The sequence below is a fragment of the Dromaius novaehollandiae genome, chromosome 6 (genome assembly GCF_036370855.1).
Source record: "Dromaius novaehollandiae isolate bDroNov1 chromosome 6, bDroNov1.hap1, whole genome shotgun sequence".
Classification (NCBI taxonomy): Eukaryota; Metazoa; Chordata; class Aves; order Casuariiformes; family Dromaiidae; genus Dromaius; species Dromaius novaehollandiae.
In genome coordinates this window covers 24,432,761-24,457,454 of record NC_088103.1, presented here as the reverse complement: position 1 = coordinate 24,457,454, position 24,694 = coordinate 24,432,761, and the positions used below count along the sequence as shown (strand labels likewise).

At 40.9% G+C, this 24,694-nt stretch overlaps 1 protein-coding gene across 2 annotated transcripts in view; it reads right to left on the bottom strand.

The window, feature by feature from the left end:
- LOC112980249 (sorbin and SH3 domain-containing protein 1) overlaps nucleotides 1–24,694 on the bottom strand; it is a 182,122-nt gene that overhangs the window by 102,493 nt on the left and 54,935 nt on the right. Inside the window, exon 1 of one of the 2 annotated variants that reach the window (XM_064513893.1) lies at nucleotides 20,597–20,790. The exons of the other annotated variant lie outside the window; for it this stretch is intronic. The gene's annotated coding sequence lies outside the window, so the exon portion shown is untranslated. Of the gene's footprint in view, nucleotides 1–20,596; nucleotides 20,791–24,694 lie in introns of those variants that run through there. 2 annotated transcript variants of the gene reach the window in all.

The following is a 24,694-nucleotide window of genomic DNA, read 5'->3' as shown; positions in this document are numbered from 1 at the left end:
AACATGCTAGACAAAGAGACACAACTGTTACGATTTGGTGCTGCTGTGTGTATACCAGAAGATAGATGGATCACACACCAAACTACAGAGAACAAAGGTAAAGCTGTGAATTTCACCAAGAACAGCAAGATCTATTCTGTAGATATCAATAAATGCTAAAGTGGTGATGATTCTCTTCCAGCCCAGGCATTCCCTGAGGGTCATGAATAGATTGCAATGATTTGCAAACATTCGCTACTTATTTAAGGGTAGATGTAGGGCTGAAGGTGTCCCGAAATCTTTTCTTCTGGCAATATGAGGTCACCGTATAAAACTTACAGCAAGCTTACGACACACCTCAAAATCAATAGCAGGCTTTCAGTGATTTGAGAAGCTGCAGAATGACAAACTGATGAAAATGAGAAGAGGAACAGTGTGCACTGCATGGGGTCACTACTGGATCACAGAAAAGCTAATATGAATACAGTCTATTTGAGCTGTGCAACCGATAGGAAATGTCCCTCTGCTTCTTCTGTGCAGAAGTTGCAGTTTCGTCCCAAGATGGAAGTGCGTCTCAGGGAAGAGATTCGTATTGTATGCTTCCATCCAGGTGTGTGCACGTGTTTACACACAGTTACATATCTGTGCTTGTGCATGTGTCTTTTTTTGCAGTAAGACTTACTAAGAGTTCTTTCTTTCTTTGTTATTCTCCCAATTCAAAAGTTGGTCTCAGATGCTGAAAAAACACACTGTTCTTGGCGAAACAAAGGGCAAATGCTAAAGGTCTAGACCAGGACTACAGGAAAAGCAAAGTGTTTCCTGTTGTAAAGAACAAATTCATGTTTCATATTTCTTTAAACCTCATGCTGTTTTGATGTCTTTATACAGAACAGAATGAAAGAAAACTGATTGTAATCACTCTGAGAAAAATTCTCATGAGACCCCCTGCCAGCTCTGTATCTCATGCTTGAATCCTGCAAGCAACAAAAGTAGCTGGCAAAGTTACATCAGGTATGATTGCAGTTACAATAATGGCAAGAGAGCCTTAAAACAGGTGAAACCAACTCCCCAGGAAACTTTTCCTGCTCAGGAGGCCTTTCTAGGAGTTTAAAGATGACCAAATACAGCTCTCAGAGAACGACTGTCTGGCCAGAGCATGCTGGCTGACAGCTACTGCGTACTGCAGGTAAGGCACTGCTCGAGGACACTGAAGGGGGGAACACAGGCAGCTGTCTCAAGGCTGCTGTGATTGCTACTGGACCATGTAGCAGCCTGTCTAAGCCCAGAATAAGGGCAATGCAAACATTATGCAAAACGCATAATTCCTGCCTGCCTCAGGCACAGAAAGAGAGTAACGGAAAATTAAGCCACCTATGACAACGGCAGGAGCAGCCCTGGACCAGGAACACGGAAGCTGTTGGAGACCTGGGCGCCACACCATTACCTGGTCTGCAACCTGCAGTGCTGTCTCCAGATGAGCAGCGGAGAAAAGAATAGACTCTTACACCAGCCACTCAGAAAATCTGACTCGCTAACCAATGCATAATTAAATAATATCAAGGAACCTTGAAAGGTTAGAGAGCAAAGTCAAATTAATGTGTGAGACCAAAAAATGGCAAACATATGTTGAGGTTACAAGGAAAGATTAGAGGAATATTTAACTGGAAAAGATAGAAGCAAAGGGGAAAAGCTGATTGATGTCAGAGCTGCAAGTGAAATAATGAATGAATAACTCTGAAGCGAGACTGGGATGTGCTGATTTATCCTACTCTATGCTATAAAAAGGCAATAAATGTAATAGGAGGACACTATTTTATAAAAAAAAAAAAAATAAAAAAAAGTGGCATGAAATCAGCCTGAGGAATTTATCACCACAGGGCAAGGAGGAGGAAGATTCTGTAGGGTACTAATAGCTGTACTGGATTTTAAAAAGGATCAGACAATTATATTAACATAAATAATACCCACAGCTGGGAGAGCTACATGAAGAGTTACAAGAATAATCAGCCCCAAGGCATTCTTCTCTCTGCCATCTGCAGCTCTGCACTTGCACCTTCAGGCAGGGTCTGCCTTTTCTGAGTCACAGTTTGAATTACAGAGGCTGTGAAATTCCCATTTGGCCCTTAAATGGTCTTGTCTGTGAAGGGAGTTCAAACTCTGGGGGAGCAGCGATTCAAGTTCTCTTCTCAAAAGGTTCGGGCTGTGCCAATGCCAGTGGGAAAGCCCACAGTTTTGTCTGGTACAACCACTGCTATTTCCATGCCTTTAGTGAGCTGGAAAGCTAATGAGCACAGCAGCGAGTTGCTTACCATAAATCGCAATCTTTCCCCTCGAGGGTCTGCCCCAACTATGACTCAGCCCACCCTACAAATGAAGATGAGGACCAAAAAACTCTATCTTCAGTCTTCCTACTCATACTTCCATGAAGTGCACAAATTGACATAGATTCATTTCTCATGAAGACAGGATGAGAAGCCACTTTATCAAAGTGTTGGTGCTAAAATCCCAGCCCAAACTTTGAACATTCCTTGTTTTAATAATTGAAATAGTTCCAAAATGTTACTGTTAAAAAAAAAAAAAAAAAAAAAAGTCTTCTCACATAGCTCTAGCCATATAATAACATTCAGTCTTTAACCAAAGAATCTCCCAGGGGGATTTTTTAAGCTTGAATCTCTCCAGAATTGCCCACAATCAATTACGGAGCTGCTCGAAACTGCACAGAGCCTCCCAGCCGGTGCGGAAGAGGCAGAGCGCAAAATGCCCTCTCCCAGCCCGATGCACCCCCGGGCACTGCAAACCTCGTATGGTATTAGCAGCTCGTGCAATGCGCGATGTTCACAGGGAGTCTGAGCTGATGGAAACAGAAGATTGCATGAGAATCTCAGCTTCCATCTCAAATAAAGACACCCCCCTCAAAACAAAACAATACCGAGAGTTACTGACCCTCACAGTAAATAGAAACTTGAACACCAGAACAGATCAGAAACCAGAGGGCAAATAAAAGAACCACTAACCTGTATTCTTAACATAACAACCAAAAACCCCTCATGATTCTTTAAGTGAAATCTCTTAATTTGGGGGGGGGGGGGGGGGGAGGGCCAAAGGGAGATTCAGGAACATTTCAAGCGGCAGTAGTCTGATTACACAGCACATGACTTTGTACCATCCTCCAGGCATGCTGTCTTGGCAAGCACGGATCCTATTTTAACGCAAAGGCATATAGTAGCAAAAGACAGGGGAAGGGACAGTCATAAAGCAAGAAGCTGAAATACTGCCAAGTAGAATCGTTTTCAAAATACCCAGCCGCATTTCTGAGAAGGCGCTTTGGTGGCTGCCCGGGTGCTCCGTGTGCAGAGGCAGGGCGATGCCAGCTCAGCCAGCTGTGCTTGGGTTAGGAGCCCCAGCAAGGCTCAGTCCCTTCTGGCCACGCACGCAGAGACCAGAGCAACCGGTGCCTCCCAGCACCACCAAGCTCTGCCTGGCATCGGACATAGCTGAGAAAGAGCCAAACCTGGACAAACTCGGGAATTTCATGCAGTCTCTTAGCACCGAGACCTAATGTGTCCAGCAATCCCAAAGCTCAAGGAAGGGAGAGTTAAATTTGGCAGGTGACATTGTTTTCCCATCTCTCTCTCACATGCGTATTTGACGGGAAGTTGTGCCCTCTCCTCCCGACGCGAGGAAAGCGTGCCTTTGTTCAAGCCATAATTGGAGAAACCTGAAAACAGAACGTATTGAGCTGGGTGACAAGCAGGCAGAGCGCTCAAGAGAGCTGCTCTCCTCAGGGCCAGCTCCCTTCGCAGTGCACAGCAGCAGGCACGAACCAGAATTCAATCCCACCTCCCAGGAGGGTTTCACCCCCTGTGAGCCTAAGGTCGCTACAGAGGTTGCTCTTCACTCTTCAGAACTCTTCAGAAGGCCCAGTTCAGCAACGTCAACTCCTGCACTTCGACTGCAACTCCTGTGATAGCTGGGGTTTTTCATAAAATCTGAGCTGCTGTTAAATCATGCAGTAACCTTAGATTTCTACTAAAGAAAAAAAAATAGGCTGGGAATATCTACACACCACAGTGCAGGGCTATACAGAGATACACGTGCAAGCCCTGAGCTAGCTGCTAGGTATCTGTGGTAACGTTGCACCCCAGGACACAAGACAGACTTCCCCTGCTCCCCAGGTGAGATCAATTAAACGTTCACGTGGATATTTCTACTGCAAATACACACTAGGCCTAGGCAGTGTTTACTTCTCACATTCCTAAAGACTTCCCTTGCGAGGCCCTATTGCCTTTGAAGGTGCAGGCTGTCAGCATCCCCCTCCAGAGCTGACCAACTGCCTGCACCTCCCGGAAAAGTGAGCACTGTCCTCCCGCTGCAGGGGAGCACTGGAACAGCTCCATCTCCTTCCAGGGTAGATGTAACCATCCTTCATTTTTTTAAACAACTTTTTGCCTGTTGTCACAGTTCTGCTGTGAGTCTTCCTGTTAAATCCTCACTTCTTGGAACCATGTGAGTATATAAGAACCTCAGCTTTGCTTGTGGCTACAGAAAAAAAAAGCCTGAAAAATATATCAAAGGCTCAAAAAACCCAACCAACCAAACAACACCGCAGAAAACACCTGCCCCACCCACCCGAGTGGCATAGAAAGATTACGGTATACTTTTTAAAAACTTAATTACTTCTTGACAGATTAACCATGACAATCTCATTATTCCATCGAAGGTGCTGCTATTCATTGGGATTCTATCAAAATGCAATAGCAGATACATTTCACAGCTAAATACCCCATGGGATATGAAATATAATGGTAACCCAAACAAGACTGAAGCACAGCTGTTCAGGTGGTGCAGGATGTCTCACAGATTTTTTCCATCTATAGGAAAAGCGCTATAAAGACATCATCAGTGCTTCTTCATCCTGCAACAGTGCACTGGTCCCCCGAATTTTAGAGGTATCACGTGTGAATGTGAAAGGGTAGTACAATAGCATGACCTACATATCCTTGCACCTACTCAGAGAGATCATTCACCAGAATAGGTGCTATCCATGCACCTGAACAATTCAGCTTTTCATGTATTTCCTATGAGAAATTATTAAGTATTCAGGTCTGTGAATCAGCCAAGTTTTGACTAGTCTCCTCTTGTTTACAGCTTTGCATAAAATGCAAGCCATCAAGTCAAGTTGTTTTTCAGTTTCTCTAAGGACACTAAACTTTCAGGACTAATCCTATAAACTAGATTCTCTGGGCTTTCATAGCTTCCCTAATATGGTCATTAAACAATCTGAGAGATGAGGACACCTCACAAATATTCAAATGAACTATAAACTCTTCAGACTTATCATTAAAAAAAAGAACTCGGAGACAAAAGATACGGCAGATTACAAATTGGAGCCAAGAGACAGCTATGCCATATGCTTGACAAAAGCAGCAAAGATGTCTAGAATAGCTCAGAGAGAACAGTCAAATATGGTGGGAGAATTTCAAAGGGAGGAAGGATATAGTTGTAGGGCTGACTAAGACAAAATTATCTCCAGTACCCTTGTGATTTTTAAAATGGTTCTGAGCTGACATTGCTCCTTTTTTCCATTTTTAAAACAAGAAAATATATTAAAATCTGTGAGAAGCACTTGTGAGTCTAACTTAGCTGGCATTAAATGTCCAGATCAAACTCAGCTCACTTCTTATTCAGTGCTCCATATAATTCTAGCTGCTCTTGCTAATGTCTTTGCAAACATTTATATATTTAATCCAAGTCAAAATTTCCAATCTGAGACAGTGCTGACATTTAGAAGGCCACAGCTTAATTAGAGAATTCTCTATTATCCATGCCAGATATTGGTAGATGCTCTTCTCCTTCAGACTTAGGGATGGAAATTTATACCTGATGTGACTCTCTCAATTTCTTGGAACTTCACAGGCTAGATAAAAATCAGTGCTGTACAGACAAGCATGCTAATGGAAAAAGGATGAACTCTCTTCTCATTTCCTTCATCCATCCATCATCCATCACACCTGCATCCTTCTAACCAAGGTAGGGAATTTAGCAGTAATCTCCCATATAAGCAGCTTGCTTGCTCTAGCCAAGCACCTGATAGACAGAGTCTGGCCATGAATTTGAAAGTGGAGAATGCTTCGGCTCAAGCAGACAATGTGCTTTGGACAGTAAATGCTGGAAAGGCCTTTTGTCCATGACTTGACAGCAAAAGTGACCATGTTTCAGAAGACCAGTAACTCAGCTGCTTCCTACTTAGCCTGTAACACGGTGAGAAATGCTTTTTCCCCCTTCCATCCATTCAAGCAATAAAGAGCTTGGCTTTATTTTAACACAGCTGGGCTAGTTATAATCCTGCTGAGCCAAAATATTTTCAACAGATTGTTCAAACATGATCAGTTTTGTCCTAAAAAGAGCAAGGTACTTACTTGTCTTGGGTTTTACTAACTAAACTCTTTCACAGATGTTCAAACGCTAACAAAGACATGCAATGTCCATTAGCTTAGCTGCTAAGATCTTGGGAGCGTCCATTGCATTGTATTCCTATTCTCAACAAATGTAAGTCGGCATTGTTCTGCACATTCCTTTTAATCAGGGCAAACAGAGCTGCTCTCAGCATGACAGGATGGCAATGAGTTAGGTAGATATCCCCATCCCAAAGATCAGTATCAAAAGACGTGCAGCATTAGTTCTTTGCTATTCCTTTGCTTAAATCTGCAAGACATGTAAGCAGCGACAGTGACCACTTAATTGTTATACATTTGTATTATGTTTTCATGACTATCATATTTTAGCCATGAAACATGTTCAAACCTTAGAAGGAAAACTATTTCATTCTAAACTCTCCATGGCTCACATATGGTATACAAGCTCCCAGCTGTGTTAAGTGTCAAGAGAAGCTAAATAAACCTTCATAGTAATTATTAACCTTTTCTCCCAATTTCCCACTTTTATTGGGTCAGTCACTTCTTACCTGTGGTTTTTCAACTAGGGCTCAATAGGGCAGGTCTATGGAGGCGCATTAATAGTAAAAATAACTATGTACTATTTTGACGGCCAAGGTACATCTGTACCATGGAACTAACTACATTAGTGGTCTCTGCCTAATGAGCTTTATATTCTCCACCCCAGAGTCACCCGCATAATGGGAGAATGCTTGAGCCAGGCCCACAGCTTTCTACAGCCCCTTCGAGCCAGCAATTATCACACCTCTTTGGCTTGTCAATGATGAAATGATGATGAACTTCAAGACTTGAACCTGCATACCCTGTGGTAAAACATCCGTCGATTTCAAGGGAAATAGTAGCACATCCCCAAAGCTTCATTGCAGCAAAGCTTTTAGGCATGTGTAAGTGGATTCTTGAGCCCCATGTAAAAGGCAATAAAGATAAAACTCTTTGCTTAACAGAAAATCTGTTAACCTGGGCTCTTGAAAAGGGAGGGAACAGATGAAGGGAAAGGAAGTCTGCCGAGATGCTGACATGAAGAATTATGACCCATGACCGACATTACTGTGCTTATGTTAGTACAGTTATACCCATGCACTGGGATCCTGCTGCTACTTTTTAGAGAATGAGAGGTGGAGTGATTTCTATCCAAAACGTGCAGTTTTTCCTGTAACTTGCATTTATGATATATAAACATTTCTATCACAGTATACTAGTGACACATTCTTCACATGGACCTGGCCTGCATTCTTGTACAAATTAATCCCCCCTTGCTTAGCTATCGGGAAGTTGTTATGTAGGAAAAAGTCAAGAGGAATGCTGCATGCACTCAGGGAAGAGGTGGGTGGCTAAAAATGTTTTACTGCAGTTTAGGTTATGTATCTGAGAGCATTTGTCTCAATTGTACAGAATGGGATCTTCTGTAGAAGACACTGACTGATTTGCAGAGATCACTGATGAGTGTGTTTCCTGGAAGGAGACAGAATTCTGAAATGGAAGGAAACTCCACTCCAGTAGCTTCTGTGAACCAAATTTGGACATACACTGGTTTGTTTTATTCTCATTTGCATAATTTATGAGAAAGTATTCAGCAGTCCTATGATGCTAACAGCTCATTGCCAAAGCCCAAATAAGTCAAAGGAAAAAGTCTGACTAACAACTTTCAGAAGTTATATACAAGAGGATACAACAGATTTGATACTGGTAACTAAATAATGTCTGCAGTTAATTAGCTTGCAGTGTTTGAGATGCTTCCTGTAACAGCTTTAAGGAAAGAAGCAAGGCCTGAACCATTCACATTTTATCATCATGCATAGCTAAACTGTATTACATATTAGAGACCTTCCTATCAGCAAGAAAGGAGCTCTGTCCCCAACCACATCAGGAAGTTCCAATAGCACTCGGCACTGGACAAAACACCACACAAGCTCTTCTGCCAGAGGACCCTAAGCTCACATTCATCTCCTGATGAACTCCATCTTTCCACTGTGTCACATACAGACCTTTCCTAGGGGCTCAATTCAGAGGTAGGTCTTTCATCACCATAGGATGGCCTCAAGCACACAGGAGACAAGGCATCTCCTTGGGGATCTCACAGCTCTTCCAGTCTCCATCTGCCTTTTGAAGCTCTGCACTTTGCTAGCCCCAGGGTTCCTTCTTAGCCCAGACTGAGTAGGATGTATTTCACATCTTAGCTGAAGTAAATCATGCAAGCACTTTGCATACTTGGCAAGCAATACCCTTCCCCAACCTGTTCTATAATCAGATGCGAAGTCATACTGTTCTACTGACTCAACTGCTAGAAATCAGAATAGCACTTTCTGTAATGCCCACATTGCTGTAAGATCTTAGTTAAAGGGGTTAAAGATTGTGGTTTTAATTTACAGAGGATGATACAAAGTCAAACTGCCTCACCCTAAGGCCCTTTTAGGGGGTACCAGTGCCCCTAAAAGGGCAGTTTGTCACAAACCCTAGTATAAGCCATCCTTTATTTTTGGCTCCAGTGCTCAGAAAACAAAAAATTTCTTCCATGGGCCAGAGGTAGCCATGTCTTGCATCAAGTTGGCTTCGATTGGCATTCCTTAGGAAGCAGAAGGCAAAAGTCAGTACAGCACTGTTGTTTACTGAACATGGTAAGTTATAGCACATCTTGTAACACATATGATAATTGCCCAGAGCTGCAGAGAGGCATTGTTTGATTATGAATTGTTAGTGACAGGTGACAGCATTGTTGGCAATTAGTCCAAATTGCCATGCAAATTGTCAGCGGCAGCCTATTGCCAGATATAGACCTGTTAGGAGAATAACTGTGAAGGCAGAATTCATAGTTACCTTCAGGGCTGGCTGCCAGTTCCAAACAGCAGGGCTGGGCCGCTGCAGGCCCAAAATCATGTGCACCATAGGAGCTACTTGACATCTTAATAGGCTTGCCAAAACAATGAGAGGTAGCAATTCAAACCCCTGTCTCTCTCTTGCATCAACAAGTCACTTGTATTTTAAACACTGCTAACAGAACTTACTGACTATGCAGAAGGGTGATCAACACTCAGGAAAGCAGCCTTGCTTCTGTCAATGCCAGCATGATAAGTAAGGTGAAGAGGAAACAGAATGAAAATATTTAAGCCTTATTTAGTCTCAGTAAAACCTTGGGTAGTTCAACCTGATTTACTGCCAACCCACTGCATCTGGATTTGGTTTCTGAAGAAAGTATCTACAGAAACAAATAAAGTGATATAATCCAGTCCTAAATAATGAGCAAAGCTTAGAAATAGTCTGTTGTGGCAAATGGAAACTATGCTGTTACAAACAGCAAGAACTTGCCCTGTGATGCAGTAAGAGAACTGCTATCAGTACTAAAGCCCTGGCACACTCTTCATAAAGAGAAGTTTGAGGGAAATGGAAACGTTGCATTTCAATCAGAACAAAAAATTATACATTTCTATAGCATATCATCTCAACAGCTTAATAGCAACTCTAAGCTGAGGAGTCCCTATTACTGTGACTATGTGAGTGTTGTCCCCACTGCTGACAGAGAACTGAAGCACAGCAGGATGTGATCTGTCTAAAGTCCCAAAGGAAGTCACAAGCAGTCTGATGAACTGAGCCTACAGTGCAATCATTTGCCAGTAGACTCCTAGAATAACAAGAGGAATCCTTAACAATACAGCAAGCTCTCTCCAGATACTGTTTCTCTAAATAACCCATACAATTTCAGGCTTCATGTCTACAATCAAGATATTAAGAGTTAATTAATATGCTCATACAGTGAAGTGTCGACACCCTTCAACAGATATGTTCCACAAATGTGCCTAGAGAAGCATATAAACAACATAATGAAGAAACTGGATGACTCAGAGGGGAACAGCTCTCTATATAATACCACTCCACTAGAACATTAGCTTGAAACTAGTCCAGGAGTGAACAGAAGTCACCACCATGTCATAACTATTTGTTGGATTGTGCAAAACAAGTTAGCTGCCCAGTGTGTTATGAAAAGGAACCCTTGTCTCACAGGCATGAAAGCACCTTCTATCCAAACTGACCCTACATTGGCATAGACGTGAGGGATTGAAAGACAGAGACAACTTCATGGCTCAGGTCACGTCAGAGTGAAGAGCTCAGCAGATGGCAGAGTGGCATCTGACATTACCACTACTCATGGTGCACCAGGCTCATGACTCAAGGATTCAATATCCCTGGCAATCAAACCAATCTTTTTCACCAATCCAAAAGGAGAAGAAATACACAGGCAGTATTTTGTTACAACTCTTTTCTCACACCCTTAGCACAATGATTACACAAAGAATTCCAGCCCTTATGTCAGAGTGAAAAATCAGGTCTCTCTATGTAAAATTTGTTAAGGAATCCCAGGTACAGCTTGGATTCCAGCAAGTCCACTTTTCAAAGAAACCACAAAACTAGGATTTATCCCTGCAGCTATTTAATTCTGTGCATATGATGGCTTTCACTAAAATAAACAGAATTATGTGTGAACATCACTTTAAACATGTGAACAATTTCAAGAGAGATGCAATTTAGAGAGATGGATTCCAAAGCAGCAAACAACTTGTGTAAGTGACTATGAACTTTGCTAAACAATGCTTTTACTTCATACCTAACTTCCTGGGGATACTTACATTCTTTGCTAGAACAGAGCCACATTCACATTATGTATCTTCAGTTTTCATCTTCACACAGATCTGTAATTTTTCTTTTCAAACTAAACAGTATTTAGTAAAGACAAAGACAAATAGGTAAGTCTAGAAAGTTTTTTCCACCCTCTGTGTTAAGACACACAGGTAAAAAAACCTAATTTGTAAAGCAGTCTGTTATTGAACATGTTCTTCAAGCACTGGTGTTGTTTGCACAACACCTTATGCAACAGACTTGGCATCAGATCTTTTAGATGCTATTGCAATATTAATATTAAATTCAGTAACTATACTAACCTCATGGGATGGCCCTCTCTATAATAAGAATATTTGTAGGATAGTTTTAGAGCTACATGGAATACAGTAATACAGTGATAAGAGTACTACAGACCTCAGAGACACAAATTCAGAACAGGTTTCTGTAATAATTCTGGGAAATGTTCAGAGCAGAACTGTCTATTTCTAATTAAAAACTTCACAAACGGAAAAAGGTGAAATCCCATTCAGATCTAAATTACCACTAAATGCACCATGCACCTGAAGTATTTATAGCTTGAAACTTGAAACTCTCAGCTTTTTGATTTTTCAGAAGTTTTAGATCTTGCTGACAGCTGCAGGTTTAATTATCTCTTTATGGCCCTCTGTATTTTCTAATTCCCATCAACATTGGCTATTTGGTGCTTTCTAGCAAGGAGAATCTCCCACAGAAATGTTGCAAAGTTTGGCTTGCAAACCAGCATACACATAGAGGGGCTTTGCAAAACATGATCCTCAGTCAGGATAACAATTAGTGATGCCATTGATTCTAAACATGAACATTTCCACTTGCACAAATATTAAGGATAAATAGTAGTAACATGATCCACTTCACCTAACTGGAGATAACTGAACACTAGGCATTCAGACAGCTACCTCTGCAGTCAACAGAGTGTGACAGGGGCTTCAAGAGAACAAGTCCGCCTGCCCCAAGGTATGCCAGGGAGAATAAATCACCATACGGCAGTGCTTTTCTTTCTCTATCTACTACAGAAAGAGCCTGGAAACCTATTTTTCACAGGAAGGAGGAGCGAGATTTACCTCACCTTAGCAAATAAAGCTACCAACCCTCTGTCAAAATCTCAGCTGGTAATAATTAACACTAACTAGAGCACAACATACAGGCAGGAGCCCCTACTTACAAGACTTCTCTCATGCATTGCTACATGCAGATGTTAAAACCTTTACAAAATGGATGGAAGCAACCAGAGTAGACTAGACATGCAGATTTCCTCCCCTCTCTCCCCAGGACAGCAAATATGTAGGTAGGTAGTGTCAGCTTGTAATAGAATTAACAGCTGTGGTTCTTTAAATTGTGGTTTGTGTATTGGCATAGACATTGTTTGGACCCAACCACAAATACCAACGCTGAAGGTGTCAACTGCAGATTGTAAATGTGGTTGTTCTTAAAAGATAAACAAGGCTATGATGGAATACTTAGGATCCCATGATATTAAGATTACTAATAAAATGCCAGATGGCATAGTTCAGTGGTGAAAGTGTTAGGTCTGGCACTGAAATAGCAATTTCATAACACAGCCACACTTTCACCTTCCCAAAGGTGCCATGCAGGTTGCGTGGCTCTAAAATCCTGGCAACCCTCTCTACTCCAACACAAAGGAGGTCAGGGCCTTTTTCACAAAAAGAAAGGGTTTGGGTCTAGATCCCTCAGCAGGTATCTGCACCCTGACTCCTAAAAACAGTGGATTCATCTCTGGTGTTCTCTGATACCACCTCTGTGGAGCACTGGGGGATCTGAACAACTGTATCAACTATAAAATGCTGTAGCTGATAAAATATAATGCAATTAAATCAGATGCTTAATATATGCTGCATTGGACATGGAGGTAGTAAGGAGTTCTCTCAGCTGGAGTAACTCAAGAGATCTACACAGTTACTGGAAAAGTGCTGATTTATTCAATTCTAGCCTGCTTTACTATTCCTGTGTTGACAAACCACAGTGATCTTTTCTAATTGTAAGTCAGCTTGCATTCCAGAAATGGTCAATATTATTAGCTATATTTAATAATCTGTTCTGGCAGATCCTGTTCATTCCAGTGTTAACAGAGATAAAATATACAACAAAGAAGGAAATATAGATTAAGTCCATGAAAGATTTATGTACATTATTGATTGTGTAAATTCAGAGACAGCACTAGAGAATGGAAATGGAATGAGATATTTCCTCAAGCTACATTTCAGAACATCATTATTTTTGTACCATATTAATTTATTTAAGGAGGAGGCAGGAGAAACATGCCTCCAGCCCTATGCCTCAAGGTAACCCATCACTTCCACAGAAAACCTATGCTGCATTCTTTATTGAGGATCTGATTTTTGCAATGTCGTACAACAATTCCATGAGCCTTTCCATGAGCAAGTCCATGAGCAGCAAGGCATTTACTCATGTAAGCAGGGATCTCTCTTGCAAGCAAGCGTTTGCAGGGTCAGGCGTCTGTTAGTACGTGTTTGTAGGGCAATCTGGGTTTATATTAAATTGACACTTAATATAGCAGTTTCTTAATTTATCTAACAACTGTCTCAGATCATGTAACAAGAACACCCTAAAATATATTTTTTATTTACTTCTGTTAGCACTTTAATACAAATTGAGAGAGGTTATCCTGAGCTACAGGGTGTGGTATTAATTTGAGCTTTAGAACATCAACAGGAGAAGAAAAGGCCGTTCATTTTGGGCCATTATCAATCCACAAAATACATGTGGTATTTAGAGGACAGTGATCCTCATATCCTTGTGAACTTTAGCAAGGATCTGTTACAAAATGCCATGAGCAACTGCTAAATAGTTGTAGTGTTGTGACAGAAAGAAATCAGCTCTGATTAACAGTCTTGTGGTCTACAGCAGAGTTAACACAGGACAAAACAACCTCCTATAACGATGCAACCCTGCACATCAGAAGTCTACACCACGTATGGGGCTCTTAAATTTATAATCAATACATTAATTTTCTGCATAAAACTAAATTACTTGAATTTAGAGCTGTTCCTCAGAGAGATATGAAATACCTTACAAGTCTTTCACTCATCAGCTAAACAAATTCGGTCAAGTTAATGATGAGAGCTGGCATTCACACAGTACCGGACATCTTCAAATGGCTGTGCAAACATTAATTAAGCTGTGCTGCAGTTGTATGAGGTAGGTATCAGGCCTATTTTAACAACTGGGAAATGAAGATGCACAAGATGAATTTTTTTAAAAGGCTAACTGTGTTTATTTAATTTTTCTTCCATTGAAGTCAATGGAAGAACTGTCAGGGCCTGATTTGCATTTGCATGGAGCTACTTTATACCACTTTGGCAGCACAAAAAGCCTAGTTTTGAGGATCTTTACCCTGCCAAGCAGTGTAATGAAGCCCTAGTGGAAAGAAGAATTAGGCCTCTATCAGCTTGCACTGGAACAGATTTACATAAGTGCTGTACACTTCTGAAAATCCTACCCACAGCCGCTAGATGATTTGACCAATATGACACAAGAGGTTAGCGGCACAAACAGCATGATAACTCAGTCTGTCTGACATTAGCAAGCACTAGACCAAATCACCTGCTTTGAATATTTCTTGCTTGGAGGAAAGCTTACTCTAAATTTTAAATTATTCTAGAGGATATTTTTAAAATATAAGTCTGAAGATGCAAAAACTTAAGGGACAGCAAGAGCTCTGATAGTTCTGCTGCACGTCTATTACCAACCTGCTCAACAGTAAGTGCTGTCTGCGCGGAGCTATTGTAAAGGGAGAACCAGATGAATCACCAGCTGGGGTACATTGTACAAAGTCAATGATGCCAGCCAAGTTATTTCATCAGTATGAATAACAGACAGACACAAAGAGTAAAAGGCTGAAGGAAACCTGTAGAAATCTGACCTCAGAGAAGAATCCTGCTACGACAATGGGCCTGGATGGTGGTTTGGGCTAGATGTGAACACACTGCATGCACTGTATACATGGACTACTTATTTTCATTAGCTTCCAGCACCATTAAGATTGGGAGATGCCCTGTGTGTGAATATACATATATGACTTAGAGAGGACTGAAATGCTGTTTTAAGAAAACCACCCAAGTTTGTTTAAAACTCTATCGGTTCAGCAAGTTATTCCCTCCATCCTCCCCCTCCGCCCCGGATCGGTGGTTACATTTTAACCATGTATGGAAGAGATTTCAGAGGTCTGAGTCACTAAAATCTACAGAGAATAGAAGAACTTGGCAAATATGAAAGCAGAGCATTTTAAATGGCTCTGAGACAGCCTGCTCCCCCTTACTACTGAGGATGTGATAGATGAGTTACCATTTATGCGTAGGAGCTGATGATTTGAGGTTTTGGGTAAGTCTATAAACTTTAATTACATGCGGTGTGCCCCAAATCAGTTCAAATACAAATTATCACGCCAAAAACTGTAGGAATCCTTTTGATATTACTAAAAAAAGAAGAAACCAAAGTTTTAAAGTAGCAGGCTTGTGTGTTATCTGCAAACTTTCTGCCAAATATTCTTGTCCGAGCCAAAGATTATGGTATTTTTGGATAGTTTCTTATTTACAACCCTTCAGTGTGCATGAAACAGTAATGTTTTGCCATTTTTAGGAGTAGTCGATCACATGAAAAACTAACACAACTTAAAGTTACAATCTCTTCTCCCAGCACGTGCCTTATTGGAGAGAAGATTACAGCAGGCTTCCTCTTCCCTATAACAAGCAGGCATTTTGGAATAAAGAACACTTTGAGGAAAGATCCAGGATATAGGAAATGTGTGGAAACTTACACTAGAACGTGACGTTACCCGTAAGCATAGGGGGGACTTATAAGGGTGAATATCTTGCTCTTGGTAATACTGTAATATACAAATATAATTAGGAGATAACAGGTTTTGAAGTTTTTTTAAGATGATGTTTATCCACAGATATACCAGATTTGCTTTTATGCAAAACAGACTTGCTGGCAATATTCAACTTTCAAACCTTTTAGGATGCTCCCAGTCAAAGTGTTGCTAAGAGAATGCAATTCAGCATGATGTTTCCTCCCTAATGACCATTCAGTGGGGTTCACATCTCAAAAAGATCATTGAGGAAGTGGGACACAGGAAACCTGAGCTTTATTCCCAGACCAGCCCTGACCTTCTGCATTCTGACTGCACTATGCCTCAGCTTTCTGAATTTAAAAATGGGAGTAATACCAGTCTATTTTTCAAGCACTCTAAAATTAACTGATACTACATAAGAGCTACCTACTTTTATCTGTGTGTTAGGTACTCAGCCCCTCCATTCCAAAAATGATAGGATTTTGGCATTCATTTGCTGTATGACACTGGAAAATCTCAGCCAACATTCACACCAATTTGATCCCAACAGCATTTTTCAAGAGCACAGCTCTCACTTGCTGTGTCAATCCAGAGTAACTGCTTCCAAAACCAGTTGCCACAAATTTCAGTTGTATTGGTGTAAATCCTAGTTATCATCCTCATCATGGAACCTGATCCATGTCAGTATTTGCAGACAGAGTGTCTTCAGCTGACCAACTGCAAAACTGAGTAACTCAGACTTAAAGACAGGCCCAAAGTGATTCCTAGCACTGCTTGATTTCCGAAAACATCACTAATAATTACTTTACTTCCAAGAATCCCACTTCCCCCTCCCCAAACCTTTCTCTGATCCACAACATCAAGAAGTTGGGAAGGGAAATATTGAGTACAGGGAAAGCAAAATCCACCTACACCTTTTAATTATTTCATAGCTAACAATCTTTCCAAGCATACTACCCACAAGAAAACATTTACAGCTAAGTAGTACTCTATTCTTCATAAGGTATACTAATTTCATATAATCTTTAAAGAACCACTCACACATCATGCAGAAAATCCTATGTTTAAACAATGTTCCCTACAAATATTTTCCTGTTTCACTTCCTCTCCTTTTCCATTAAGGAGAACTCAAATTTGCTGTTTACCTATTATTTCTTCAACTTTTTTTTCTTTCTTTCTTTTCTTTTTTTTTTTGCTTGCAACATCACAATCAGCAATAATGAAAATGATTAATATGTCACAAAAAAGATACTGGGACACTGAGTGAGAATAAAGACTCTGAAGAGGTATCTGAGAGTGCGCTGCAAAACAGGTTAGTGCAGATTTCAGTGCCAAAAGCTTCTCATAGCCTGGCAAGATGATAAGAAGTAAACAAAATAAACAGGCTTCGGGATTCATTCTCTGTGAAAATTTAGTAGGTCCCTTAAGAGTCTTGGGAGCTCTGAATGTATAATTGTTGGAATTCAGAAACTAATCAAGTCAGTTGCTACATGGGATTTCTCAAATGACAGGACATCCCCGAGTTATGTACTTTCAGCCCTGGGGAATCTTTAGTGCATACAGATGGAGCCAGCAGATTTTAATGGAATCTAAAAATAATTTATAAAAGTAAGTTAAAACATATTCATGTGCTAAACATTGTTGCAGTCTGCCTAGTAGGGGACATTCAACAGAAATCTATGCTTGCCTCCATTCAGAGGTTAACAGAACTTAAAATCAAAAATAAGGAGAGAGAGGGAAAAAAGGGGGGGGGGGAGAAAAAAAAAGAAGAGATACACACACACAAAGATCTCACTTTTATGGATTTTTAGCAATAAAGTGAAGTAAAACTGACACGCTGTGTTTGACAGATGTGACTCTTTCCTAATAAAGTTTTCAGGAGATCCTTAAGTACTTCAGGAAGTGCTTTACATGCAAATAAACAAGGGTGATGGAATTACCTGAAAGAATCTGTTTCCATATTTCAGTACTTCTATTACAGCAGTATCTAATGGTCCAGATAAATCCTGGCCCTAATGTGCTAGGTGTGTTTAAGGATATAGTCCCTACCAGAGTAGCTCAAAACCTACACAGACAAAAATGGACAAAGTATTATCCACATTCACAAGTATGGAAATTTAATGTAGACAGAGTAACTAACATGCCAAAGATCACACAGAGCCTGTATAACAGAGTTAGGCATTAAACTTACTCCTGCCAGTAAGCCCCAGTTCAGCACGAAAACTAATTTTCATCTGTCACAGGGCAGGCTGGACTTTCAAGGTTGTTGTGCCCACTTATGCCTGTGATTAGTTGCTTGTATTCTCCCTTGCTGACCATGGCCTGATGGCTGCGCAGGATGGTAAACTATCGTACCACGGTAGCACAGAGAGGAATTTTCCTATAAGGAGAGACTGTTCAGTCATCTCCAAAGAGTCTTGCAGAAGTTGCCTGTAGAATAAATAGGAAGCTCTTTACTGGGTGGTTTAAAAGTTATTAAACAACCACATGGTGGGAAAAGATGTTGGGAATAACAAAAAGAAGTCTCTGAGAAGAGACCTAGAGTTTGGAGTTGGACTACTCCAGATCTCCTGTCCAAAAGCACTTGGAAGGAAAGAGCCAAGAACTGCTGTCCCAAGAAAATGACTGAATGGACTTGCAAGAGCTTTTCTGGGACACTCTGGAAACTCTTACAGACATGAGGATGATTCGGAAAGGAGCGTTTTTATTTTAATTGTTCCTCTAAACAGACTGCTTCTGTTAGACTGTTTACCTCGGGAAGTTGTGGAATAGCAAACTATCTCTAGCAAATCATTTGGAAAAACTAAACAGGAAGCTGAGGCACAGCGCTCATTCTGTTCAGTCTCCGAGGTCAGGCAATGATAGGTATTTCTGGTCACTGATGGGAGAACGGGGAAGGCTCTCCACAGCATGCTTGACACAGCTCTGAGGAGCAGGACTGCTCCTCACTTGGAAGCAGCAGCAGGTAGGCATTTATTTACAACAACATATAACATAGTTCCAGCCTTTCAGAGGGGCTATTACCTAATAGAAATACTAAAATTGAGGTCAGTGTTGAGAAAGAGACAGGGTTATAATCTTCAGCTATCACCCAAGTGTACCTAAATTAAAAATGTGCTATTTAGATGGTCTTGAAGTTATTCTCTTAGCTGGCTTAATTTAAGCCTGGCTTTCCCAAACAAAAAGAGACATGCTCACAACCTGGAGTTAAATTATAATGAAAACCAGACTAGGTGCAGTTTTCATTTCTTAAATCAAAGCCCACAGAAGAATTTTAGTAGCTGACAGCAGTTGCTGGGCTGCTCTATGCAACGCATGGCCACCTATGGCCGTAAGAATGCTCAAACACAGTACTTGTGCTCTCCTTTGGGGAAGGACAGGCTACTACTGCCATGCAAAATTAGGCAAGGTGAATAGTACTAGGACAGATGCAGGTGGCTGCCAGAGTAGCACAAAACTGGAATATGACACTGAAGATCCAGAACCACATTACTTGTCTGAAAGTCGAAGTGTCTGCATCCTTACAGAGACCGGAAGTTTTTAAATGAAAGGAATTATCTCGTATTTATGCCAGTGTAACCATGGGAAGAATCTAGCCGTAAGTCTCTCGAAATATTTTAAGTCTACTACTACTAATTGAGTTAAATCATCAAGTTGGAGTCTGGCACTAGATGATTCCAGTTGTAGCAGAGAAGTCCAAGACCACACCCAAACATTAAGCGTCCAAGGCTTAATGTCAGTCTCAATTTTCTATTAAAGACAGACAGTAATTTCAGCCCCAAATTATTAGCTATCGAGAAAACTTGAAGCTGAGCCCATCTTATTCCCCAGTTAGTCAAGTATTTCTTAACTTGAACTTGCAGTTAGCCACTGGGCACCTCTTTTGTTCTGGGATGTTCATTTGGGGAAATTTAACAATCAGAGATGCCTATCTGAGAGTGGAATCAATCAGGAATGCAGCTCCAACAGAAAGTATTTCACCAGACCATGGCGAGGGTGGGGGGCAGGGGCGGCAGAGAGAGAGCAAAAAGGAAGAAAGAAAACCCTGCTACAAGAACAGTCCAGCAAAACGCGACTGTAGAGCGTTTGGGCTGCTTCCCAGTACTCTAGAGGGAATTCTGCTATTTGCTGAGTTTAGTGAATGTAATCTAGTGCCGAAGGAAAACTAGCAAAAAAAGCACTGCCGCTTTCACCATTTTCTCAGTTCTGCTTAGCATGAGACAGCACACAAAGGACAGAGAAATTATTACATTACTGTGAAAGCAGACAGAAACTTGCAAAACAGATGTGCTCAGCACAAATAAGAGGGACTGATTAGACATCAAAAAAACTATACAACCAAAAAAAAAAAAAAAAAGCAGACAGGGCTAAGTCAAGAAAAAGGAGACTCAAACAGTTCCAAAAAAACATCTGTAGCGATAAGTAAGTCCCATTTAGTTATAATACTCTCCACTAGACATCATGCACACCACCAATTGAGTTACCTTCCTCCAAGAATCTGTGTGCAACATTAGCTCTGAGTCTATAAATCATTCAGAAAATATATGAACAGTTAACAAGAAACATAAAATGAAATAATTCAAATAGAATCTACCTCCAAAGACGACAGACACTCCACAAATTATTTACAGTGGGAAACAAAAGAAACTGGAGAAGTCTTAAATCTTCAGAGCATACTTACTTCTTGTGGCCAAAATCACATCAGATTAATATCCAGGGAAATTTTTAAAGGCTTGCATTAAGGAGATCAGCCAGCTGAGAACATGATGTAGCCCTTCCTCTGGACTGTCCAGCCACAGGCATTTACTCATTCAACACCAGCACAGAGCATGATACTGTAGCACAGGCTTTTATGCAGCGATGCCAAGGGGGGAAGCCCTTCCCCAAAGGTTTTAGTTCAGCCCACTCATTAAAATACTGAGTGGAAACAGCTGCTACAGAAAGGAAAAGGATGTCCAGGCAATTTTTGATTAAGTTCCTTGGGTGTAAAATGGTTTCATTCTGGAATCTGAATAGGCAGAAAACCCAACGGTTTTTCTTCTGAATTATATTCTTCCTCTGCATTGCTCTTAAAAAAATGGCTCTAACTCAACTCAGAAATGAATTAACTTAACATGCTGGACAGTCAATTCTTCATTTTCTAAATCATTACATTTTATTAGGGAAAACAGAACCCTAAAAGATCTTCCCTCCCCTCCTTGCAAGGACTACGAGGAATATGCACGTGCTTTACAAGACTTAAATCTACATGTAATGTGATACTCCACAGAATGACTGCCCACCAAAAAGTCCCAAAACCCCTCAAAGTATTTCATGAATAGCAAGATTTAGAATTGATATCATGCCTCTTCTAGATTAGCGCCTCAAAGATAAAACTAGAGAAGGAACAGATGAGAGCGGTAAGAACGATGAGAGCTCCAGAACTGTTTCTTTACAAGGAGACAGAGAGCAGACAAGGAAGGATTCCTCAGTCTGGGTATGCATTAACAGAGAGGAAATAAAAGTGTGTTATTAAATCTTGAAGTGCATCAAAACCCCTAACCTGGAAAAGATGGTTCATTGCTTCTGGTAACACGGGAACTAAGGGGCACTGAAAGAAATCATTAGACAGAATTTTTAAAACAAACCAAAGGAAGTACTTTTTCATATAATACATAATTGCATTGCAGAACTCATTGCTACAGGATTTTGTGGTGGTGAAGTGTGTATGCAAGTTCAAAAAATGTAATTCAGAAAATGAAAGAGAGATCCTTTGCAGGCTCTTAACAGAAACCATGTAGCTAAAAGTCTTAGCTTGGGAAGTAGTGAACCGCAAGTTACTGGAAGGCAGGAATATCTCAGGGGAAGTAACAAGTTACATTTGCCCCCTGCATTAACCCTTTCCCCAAATCTCTGACGCTGGACACCAGTAGAGACAAAAGATGGGACTAGAAGGATCTTTGAGCCATGCTTGTGGCCAAGAAATGACTCTGGATTTTCTCAAGGGCAGCACCTGAGTCTGCCTGTTCTTCAAATCCCTGCATACATGACTGTTCACTGAGACACAGTCCTGTTCATTCCAGTATAACTACTTTCATGAGCAAAATTACTCACCAACAGGAGTTTTTCCATAATCAGATTTCAGGAGGTATTACTCCTATTTCATGCTCTCTCACCCTGTTCCCACTTTGCCTACAATTACAAAAGCTAATGCATTCTGGTAGTGAAATCTGATCGTAACAAAGCTATTTTAAATACTTGCTTTTATATATTGTCAAATAGCATTTTTCAGTGTAAGGCAAGTAGACAGTCACTGGGTAATGACTGTTCTCCTAGCAGCAATTAGCAAATAGTTGTACAGTCAAGATTTGTTTTGTTTTAAATAAGAGACATATTTTTAAAAATACCGTTAGAGTGGCCAAGCATTCACTGTGTGGCAAAAAACATAACTGCCCGATAGCCCTGCTGGTTCAACAGCTGGTGTTAATTAGTATTCAGAAACAAAATACTTTTATGCAAAATAAGTTGATATCCTTTTCAGACTGAGTCTGAGAAAAGCAGCCACAAACTCCCTTCCCTCTCCACTCCTAATTTTAAACCGGGCCTTAATAAATAGCTGTTTTTCTGCCTTTGTGTGTTTAATGTTTCCTGCAGACCTGTGAAAGTATGCAAAGTATTTTAGTTCAGGGTCTCTATGCAGTTGTAATAGGAAATGGATGTCTCCTTTGAAGAGCTGCGTTAGTATAGAAACAGAGCTTCTATCTGAATGACAGCAGTGTCTTCAGTGTTTATTTCAAAGGGAAGGAAAGGACAGATAAATATTTACTGCCCTCTGTACATATTTTAGAGTACAGATGCTGCCTATTTTTGGTTACCTCTCTTTCAAGCAATCCAGGCTAAAGCCTGGTACCGTTCTCTTTGTCAGAATTCTTTTTTTCCATGTTAAAAAGAAAGTCCTGATACCATTTTTGCCATATAGTTCCTTTAAGCTGCAAAAGAGCCTCACAAAGAGAAACCTGATTTATAAATCCTGGGCTGGTAGAGACCTTATGCTATCTGTGCAAGAGGTGCAATCACCAGAGGTAATCAAATCACCGACCTTTTGATTTAGCTGAAAAAGTGCCTCCTTCCTGTGAAAAACTTCAAATCAACACTGAAAGAGCCCTTTGGAAAATTCTGGGTATTCAACTGTTACCAACATGAGAAAAGATGAAGACATGGATGTAAACAGGATTTGTTTGCTACTCCTCTCCCCTCTCTCATGGCACACATCCTAGACAGGACGCTTAGCAAGTGGAGGGGACAACACAGCCAGAGCAGACATGCTCCTTCCTCCTGCACAGGCCCTAGTTGATAATCCTGATCTTTGATCCAATCATGGCAGCAAACTGTGATCCTGAGGCTCCTTCACCGCTGTTGACTGACAGATCCATCCTTTCTCTCTTTCACTTTTCCAGGTACCTACTGCCAGAGAATCAGCAGAATTAAAAGTCATTTTGGGACAATTATCCTTTCCTAGATGCAGTCTCATCTTCCCTTCTTCCAGCTCAAGACTGAAACTGATCTTCCCCCCACCCCTTTCTTTCCTTCTGTTAGTTAAGAGCTGCATGGTAAATCAAGAGGGTTTTAGAGGAAATCTTGTTCTCTTCCCTTAGTTGCAGGTACATATTTAAAATTAAAGCTCTTACTGTTCAAAGGTTGGAAAACATTAAGAAAATTACTGATGGAGTAACTCATGTAGATATGATGCAGTGAAACCTTAGTTATCCAAAAAACTGCCAGGGGGCAATCAGATATTCTGTTGAGTAGACAGAGAGGTCAATACACTAATGGGACATGTTCTGGAAAGCTTCTTTGCCCATGGGTATCCCTCCTTGTGCAGCAGCTCTGTCAAAATTTCCTAAAATAAGCAGACTGAGATAATTCAATAGCTGGATAGGAAGTCCCTCAGGTGCTATGGAGAGAGATGGTGACTCAGTAAGCGATGCTTTTCTCTGAATAAGTGCCTTAGCATAAAGCCTTCACACACAGTGTGGTACACATCAGGAGCGTCACTACAAGGTCCACGTGTCCAGTCAGACAGCCCTTAGCATGCCCAGGTGACAACAGGAGTTACAACTGCACAAGCTGGAACAGCTTTAATGTAGTTTACTGCAGCAGTTGCAACTCAACAGGATTTTCGGTCCAGCTCCTCAGAGTTTTCTTCTTGTCTCACAATAAAAAAAAAAAAAAAAAGCATTTCCTCAACAGAGACCAACATGTTGCCCATGTCCAGCATTTTTCATGACCATAGAGGATAAGGCTCATTTTGACTGAGGTCAAAACAAACTACCATTTTTACACAGATGTCCAACTGGATGTTTCAATACCCATCCTGAGCACAGAGGGCCCTAGTTTCTCAGGACCATTCAAAAAATGTACATATTTTACAGAACCGAACTGGGCCTGACCTAACTCTGAAGTCTGGAGGCCTGAACCAACATTGTCAAGCTTCAGAGACACTGAACAAAATCTTGACAGTCTGAATCTGTTTGGATCATTAAGCCTCTCCCTCCCACCTAACTTTGCCATCCACCCTGAAAGTGCTCTGCTTTGGGAGTGGCTTTTTTCACCAGGGAAGCAAAACTTCCTTTTACTGTGCCTAATGGAAAATTTTGCTGTTTTTCTTTCTCCAGCCCACCTAGGCTGGAAAAAAATATTAGTCCCAACCAAACGCCAATGTTAATGACTCTGTCCACCTGCAGATAGTTCTTTTCAACTCACTAAGAAGCAATCCCACAACTGCAGTTTCTTGTAGTCC